The following is an 8,376-nucleotide window of genomic DNA, read 5'->3' as shown; positions in this document are numbered from 1 at the left end:
TTTGGGTTTATTCCCACATGGCTACATGCAGAGGGGATTGTCCCCAATGTGCTCCTGGTCGGGGTTTCTTCATCCCTGCCACCCTGATGGGTGCCTGAGGAGGATGGGGATGGGGATGAGGATGGGGATGGTTTGTCTTTCCTCTCTGGCACATTTTGGTTTATTCCCACATAGTCATGTGCAGAGGGGATTGTCCCTAGTGTGCTCGTGGTCAGGATTTCCTTTATCCCTGCCACCCTGATGGATGCCCAAGGAGGATGGGATGGGGATGGGGATGAGGATGGAGACAGGGATGGGGATAGGGATGGTTTGTCCTTCCTGTCTGGCACATTTTGGTTTATTCCCACATGGCTACATGCAGAGGCCATTGTCCCCCAATGTGCTCCTGGTCAGGATTTCCTTCATCTGTGCCCCCCTGATGGGTGCCTGAGGAGGATGAGGATGGGAATGGGGATGGGAATGGTTTATTCTTCCTCTCCAGCACATTTTGGTTTATTCCCACATGGTGATGTACAGAGGCCATTGTCCCCAACATGCTCCTGGTCAGGATCTCCTTCATTCCTGCCACTATGATGGGTGTCTGAGGAGGATGGGGATGGGGATGGTTTGTCCTTCCTCTCCAGCTGCAGTTCCTGGGAGCCCAGCCTCACATTCTGAGCCCACCCTGCTGAGCACAAGGGGTGCAGACACAGCCCCCCACTGCCCTCCTGGCTCCATCCTTCCCAAGAATGTCCTTAAATCCATCCCCCTTTGCAGGCTCAGCTCCCATCTCCCAGCTCTGCTTCCCCACATCCTCTGCAAAGGCTCCAGGTAAAGCCCCTGGATTCAGGAGAACAAACCAGCAGTGCCAGCAGCACGAGTGATGCCCAAATGGCTTTGTCACACCCTGTCCTGGGCCTGTCCCACATGCTGGGGCTCTGAGGGACCTGGCACAGCCGTCCCTCCCATCAGAGGCTGTGCAGTGTTTGAGTTGTGCAGAATTGCAGGCTGATAAAGTCTAATCATGCCAGCTAATTACGTCTCACTGAGGAGATGGAAATAATGCTTATCTGCCTGGAGCTGATGAATTATCTAGCCCAGCTTGGAAATGAAGGATTTCCCTGTGAATACAGCTGAGGAGAATAAACATTCCTGTGATTTCAGGCAGCTCCTGGGATGGTGGAGATGGCAGCAGCGAACTGAGGTAGTTCCCACATTTTTAAAGCCTTCAAAGCCTTCAGTGCATTAGTTCATCATGATGAGCAAAGTGTTCCACACCTGTCCTTCCCCCTCTCAAGACTTATGGATGGTTCTGATGCCACAATCCACGGCTGTGACAAAGCATTTTTTTAAAGTTGATGATGTGGGGTACTTTTTCTTCTCACAGCAGTCAAACCAAGCCAGGCAGGATCTGTGTGCTCATCCCCCTGCCCTCCTCCTGCCCCTCAGCCGGTCCCTCTGGATTCAGTGCCTGTGAAGGGGGGATCATCCCACCTTGCTCCCGTTGGATTTTCCATGAGCACGGTGCAGAACCTGAGCACCTGCAGAGAGCCCAGAACGGGCTGTTCCCAACCTCTCCCCTCCTCCAGAATCCTGCTGGATCCCTGCAGCCGCTGAACGCTGCAGGATAAATCTCCAGCCCGGTAAATGTGCATTTCCCTCTCAGCCACACCAGGAGCAATCAGTGGAGTTTTCCTTCCACTCTCAGTGACCCTGGCACAGGGATCTATTTCCACCTCACCAGATCACCGGGAAACACGATCGCAGTGAAAGGAGGGTTTGAGGGCAGGAGCTGCAGCCGAGGGGAGGTCGGGGTGTTCCTCGCAGCTGGGCTCAGGTTCCCATCCATAGGGTGGGGGTGGAAACCCTCCTGGGGTCACCTCTGAAACCCCGGACATGTCCTTGTTAAGGGACCCGCTGTGCCCCGGGGTCCGAGCCGGCCCAGGCTGGGCAGGAGGGAGAAGCAGCGGCAGAAAGGGGGTGGAGGTGCCCTCCTGCTCCCAGTGCAATTACCAGCAGCGTGATTGCGGCAATAAAACTTTGCAATGCTGATAAAGGCGAGGGCAGCCGTGCCCAGCCCCGCGAGGTGATGCCGTGCCCGCGGGCTGCTGCGCCCTCCGTCCCGCTGCTGACTCCAGCGCTGCGCTCCGATAACAGCGTCATTAACTCTGCTGAATCAGGCCTGCCCCGAGCCGCTTCTGCTGAATCAGGGCTGCATCCGTCAGCTCTGAGCGGGATCCGTCAGCTCCAGCCTGAACACGGAGCTCTGGGCGGGATCCATCAGCTCCAGCCTGGGCACGGAGCTCTGAGCGAGATCTGTCAGCTCCAGCCCCAGTTCCAGCCTGAACACGGAGCTCTGAGCGTGATCCGTCATCTTCAAACCCCGGCTCCAATCCGGGCATGGAGCTCTGAGCAGGATCCATCAGCTCCAAATCCCAGTTCCAGCCTGGGCACGGAGCTCTGAGCGGGACCCATGAGCTCCAGTCTGGGCACGGAGCTCTGAGCGGGATCCATCAGCTCCAGGCCGGAGCTCTGAGCAGAGGAGTGACACTGACTGCGGGGCACTTGGGGATCCCCAAACCCTCCAAATGGGTGCCAGGGGGCTGTGACAGGCAGCGGGGGTGTCACCCACCCTCACCCCCGGTGGGTGAGCCCCCAGCGCCCAGCAGCGCCCCAGGGCAGGGAGCGGCCGGCGGGGCCGGGGGAGCGCAGCCCGCGGGCGAAGGGCACGGAGGGCAGGAGGAAGAGGAGGAGGAGGAGGAGGAGGGAGGCTCCTGCGGACCAGCATTCCCCTCTGCTGGTCGGCGCTGGGATAACTGGTGGCCGCCAGCCAGGCGTTGGCAGGGAGCCGGGACCGGCTCGGTGCAGCCTGCCGAGGGTGCGACAGACTGGCGACATTGGCACCGGCGTGGGCACCGGGCTGAGCACAGGGTGTGGGCACGGGGACAGGCACCGGTATGGCATGGCGCATGGGAGAGGGGACATGGAACAGGGGACATGGGACAGGCACTGGCATTGCATGGGACATGGGACACGGGAATGGGACAGGAACTGACATGGCATGGGACATGGGACATTGGACCTGGGACAGGGGACACGGGATATGGGACACAAGACATGGGGCATGGCACAGGCACTGACAGGGGACATGGGATATGGGACATAGGACAGGAACTGGCATGGCATGGGACATGGGACACGGGAATGGGACAGGAACTGACATGGCATGGGACATGGGACACAGGACAGGCATTGACATGGGACAGGGGACGCAGGATATAGGGCATGGGACATGGGATAGGCACTGACAGAGGACATGGGATATGGGACATAGGACAGGAACTGTCATGGCATGGGACATGGGATATGGAACATGGGACACGGGACAGGCACTGGCATGGACAGGCATGGACATGGGACAGGCACTGGCATGGGATATGGGATATGGGACATGGGACAGGCACTGGCATGGGATGTGGGACATGGGATAAGGGACATGGGACAGGCGGACAGGCACTGGCATGGCATGGGACATGAGATGCAGGACAGGCACTGATATAGGACAGGCACTGACATGGACATGTGGTGTGGGACATACACTGGCATGACATGGGACATGGGACAGGCACAGGCAGGACAGCCTGGGCACTGGGATGAGCACAGGGAACGGCCATGGGCACTGCCATGGCATGGTGTGGCCCTGGCTCTGCTCCTTGCTGTGGGATATTGGGAGGAGTGGTTTTCTGCCCTGCTCCCAAACCCCAGGCAGGTGCTGGGTCACAGCTCTGGCATTTGCACCAGGGAAAGGAAAAATCCCATGTTTGAGCAATGCTGAGCAGCTGGAAAGAGGAAAAACCCAGAGCACCAGGCTGGGCCCTGCCTGCACCTCAGCAGGGTGTGCCAAGCCCTCACTGCCCCAGCACAAACACCAGGTCCTGGCATGATTAACCCTGAGCAGCTGCACCCCAGGCAGCTCATGGGGACACAGCCAAAGGGGGACACTGTATTGGATTTGCTGGGAATGCCTTGACAAAGATGGGAATGATGCATCTGACTCCATGTTCTCAGAAGGCTAATTTACTACTTTATAAAGTTAATATATTTATAAATATATTTATATATTACATCTAAAATTTATTATATTATAAACATATCTATAAATTATATTTATAATTTATAAATATATTCTAAATATTATTATATTATATTATATTATATTATATTATATTATATTATATTATATTATATTATATCAATAATTTATTACTTTCTATTACTATGTTATATTAAAGAATACTATACTAAACTATACTAAAGAATACAGAAAGGATACTTACAGAATGCTAAAAAGATAATAATGAAAACTCCTGACTCTTTCCAGAGTCCTGACACAGCTTGGCCCTGATTGGCCAAAGAGTGAAAACAACTCCCAGCAGAATCCAATGGAACAATCACCTGTGGGTAAACAATCTCCAAACACATTCCACATGAGCACAGCACAGGAGAAGCAAATGAGATAAGAATTGTTTTCCTTTTCTCTGAGGCCTTTCAGCTTCCCAGGAGAAAAACCCTGGGTGAAGGAATTTTTTTGCAAAATGTGAATGCCACAACACTGTGCCCTCGCTGTCCCCAAAAGCCCCTTCCCCTGGGACACATTCCCAGCCCCAGGACCAGGCACTAAACACTCAGCATTGCCTCTGCCTGCACTCAGGGGGGTGGATGTGCTCCCCATCCCACATCCCAGACCATGGATGCACTCCCCAGTGGATGCTGGATACTCTCACACCCTCCCAGAGTGTTCTAAAATCCCAAATATTCTGGGGGAGCCCCCAGGGAGGATGGTCAGCAGATCAGCAGGAGCTGCCAGTGTTTCTTTCCCCTTCAGCCCCAGGACTCAGAAGATTGTGGGACATCCCCATTTCTGCCAGTTAAACACATGCCCAGCATCTTAACAGGTTTTAACTGAATTTTTGGGGATGAAAACACCCAGAGTGAGGCCTCCTGGTCTGGGCTCCTTTGGAGAGAACCAGGAAGGAGGGATCAGGATGTGGCCCCAAGGCTGCAGGGGAGGCATCTCTGACATCAACTTCCCCTTGGTACCACAGACATCCTTACCCTTGTCTGTCAGGAAAACCAGCCTGAGCCAGCTCTGACCCCAAGGCCTGTCCCTCCTCTGGCCTCCCAGATCCCTGTTACTTCCCAGAGTTCCATCCCACACCAACAGCCACTGGTGCAGGGCCCACTTGCCAGACCAAAATTTCCATGATTTGGACCAAAACAGCACAGGATGGAGTGAGGGGAGCAGCCACCACCTCTGTCATCCACTCTGATGCTCCTTCCCAGTCCTGTGTGGAAAAGGGGGCTGAGGAAAAGCCACTTCCCCTTCATCTTCCCCTTCCCCTTCCCTTCCCTTTCCCATTTCACCAAAGTTACTAAAACATAAACTGTACTAAAATAAGAATGAAGAAGCTGAGGAACCAAACACCAAGATTACAAGAATTAAATAACAGAAGATTGTGAAATACCTAAACTATAACCAATCACAGATACTAAGAAATAGAAACAGAAAATGAGAGAGCAGGACAAAAACACCGATCAAGAAGTGTATAATTAGTAGTTTGTAAAATCTATAAAAGTGTGTGTAATATAAACAACAAACAGCTTCTGCTTAATCACATGAGTCAGTTATTCAAAAGTCCTAGATTCCCACACACTCTTTCCTTATTTATATTCTCTACCAGGTGTGATGGATGCAAGAGAACCACCAGGCTGCCAGGGAGATGACTGTCCCCAAGTGTCACCATGACATTTTCTGAAAAATCTCTTCACCAGGATTTTTCTGCTGAGAAGCCTCAGAAAAGAAATGTAAACAATGATTATATAATTGCTTGGGTTGTGGTCTGGAGGTTGCTTCCCAACAGGTGAATGTTGATTGCTTCCATGAGAATTGTTTTTAATTAATGACCAATACCAGTCCAGCTGTGTTGGGATTCTGGTCAGTCACAGGTTTTTATTATTAATTCTTTTCCAGCCTTCTGTCTGTATCCTTTCTCTATACTTTTAGTATAGTTTTAGTATTATTAAATGTATTAAATATATATATAAATAATATTAATAATATACTATAATATATATAATAATGTACTAATAATATAATAAATATAATATAATATAATATAATATAATATAATATAATATAATATAATATAATATAATATAATATAATATATTTATAGAACATTTTATATTATTTATTATGTTTATAGAATATATTATATAAACATTATATTTATTATGTATATAAATATATATATATAATAATATATTATTATATTATATATATATATTTATTATATATATTTAATAAAATATTATACCTTATATAATATATATTCTATTATATATTATATCTTTTAATATATAATACTTATAATATATATTATAATATTATATAATATATAATTATAATAATTATTATGATAATTGTATAACATTATATAATACATAATATTCTATATTACTATATTATAATATCGTAATATGATAAATCAGCCTTCTGAGAACGTGGAGTCAGATTCTCATCTCTCACCTCATCCTGGGGACCCTCACAACCCCACAACACCCAAGGGCAAGGGGACACACCCTGGGGACCTTGGGGACCCCTCTGGCTGGGTCCAGCTCTCCCTGGGGCTTTTCCTGCAGTGCTGCTGCCTCCCTGGGCAGCCTGGCAGGGAGATGGAGCAGCAGTATAAATACCTCACTCCTAAATAGCCTCTGGTATTTATAGCCTGCCTTGGCACCGAGTGCAGGCTCTGACAAACTCAGCTTGGGATTATTTTTAAGGAAGTGTGGAGGAGAGTAGGTGTTGGAGTGAAGAATTGGGGCTGGGGGCTGCCTGACCTGGGGCTGCTGGGGCTGGATGCAGCCAGGTTGTTGTCACTCTGTGTAGGGGTGTCAGAGGGTGGGATGGTAGGGATGGATGGAGATGAGAGATCTCTGGAGCCAGGTCTGGAACTTGGGGTTCATTGCAAAGGGCCTGGGTGCAGGGCCCTGCTGGGAGCTGCCAAACACAGCTCAGAGCAGGCCTGAGAGAAGAGAGGGGGAGAGAGGATGAGAGGGTGAGAGAGCAAAAGGGTAAGAGTGGAAAAGGGTAAGAGAGCAAAGTTCCTGTTACAATACAATAAATCTTCTTCTGTGTTGAGTATTCTGATTCTCACTAACCAATCCAGTACAATATACAAATCCCATAGCATTTACATACAGCCTATAAGAATCATTACATTACCACACTGTGTTACATTTTAAACCCTACAAACGCCTCTTTGGGCCCCTTCTGCCAAGCTGTAGGGTCTGCTCTGACCCTTGGGCCTGTCTGCAAGCAGAGGGTGTTGTTCCATCAAAAGGGGATCACCTTCAGCTGGCCACACCATTGTTTTCCAGTTGTTCAGTAACTGAGGGATCTCAAAGCTTGCTTTCATCTCTATCTTGCTTATAGTTTCTATAAGTCTTTTACCAAGCAATCATACTTATAAGGCTTTCCTGTTTCACCTTCCCCAACAACTCTGCTGTCCCTCCGGGTGCTCCTTTGCTGTCCCATGTCCCCAGGCAGTGGGTGGCAGGGTGAACCTCTCTGTGGCCACACTCAGACATGTAAATGATGCACACACCTGCGGGCACAGCCTGCTCTGCATCTCTGCCATTGCTCCAGCTCTGTGCTAGCACCGAGCCATTCCCCTCCTCCTTTCTCCCTTCACACTCAGAAGGGGAAGCACAGAAGCCCCCAGATCCTCTGGGCACAGCCCTGGGAGTCAGACACAGAACCTGGCAGCCAGCCTGGGGGAAAGCTCACCCTGCTGTGCTGGGTGCAGGGTGAACACACAGCCTTTGCCCCCGGATTTACAGCCCTGCCGTGCCCAGCCTGGAGGGGTGACTGATCCCCTGTGTGTGTGATGAGATTTTATTGGGAGATAAAACTGATTTGATTTTACTGGGAATAAACCTGACTGACCCCAGGAACCCCTCCCCAGTGCAGCCCCGGGGGTGTGAGGGGCCGTTCCCTCCAGCCCCGCAGTGGGGAGGGGGCAGTGCTTGGCTTTGGCACAGCTTTGCTGGCACCGCTGAGCCCTGGGGTGCAGAAAGGGGGGATGTGGGGTGCAGGGGGGTGCTGGGGGCGGGGGGACACCGGGTACGGGTCTGGGGGGGATGCTGGGGGTATGTGGGGGATGCAGGGGTGAGTGGGAGATGCCAGGGGTGAGTGGGGGATGCAGGGGTGATTTTGGATGTGGGGGATGCTGGGGGTGTGTCTGTGTTAATTCTGGTTACGGGGGGTTCTGTCTGTGTGCCCGTGGGTGACTCCGGGTGTGGAGGGTCCGTTTGTGTCCTCCTGTCTGTGTGTGT

Source organism: Zonotrichia leucophrys, chromosome 17 (genome assembly GCF_028769735.1).
Source record: "Zonotrichia leucophrys gambelii isolate GWCS_2022_RI chromosome 17, RI_Zleu_2.0, whole genome shotgun sequence".
NCBI classification, from domain to species: Eukaryota; Metazoa; Chordata; class Aves; order Passeriformes; family Passerellidae; genus Zonotrichia; species Zonotrichia leucophrys.
Note: the sequence above shows the minus strand (reverse complement) of the source record.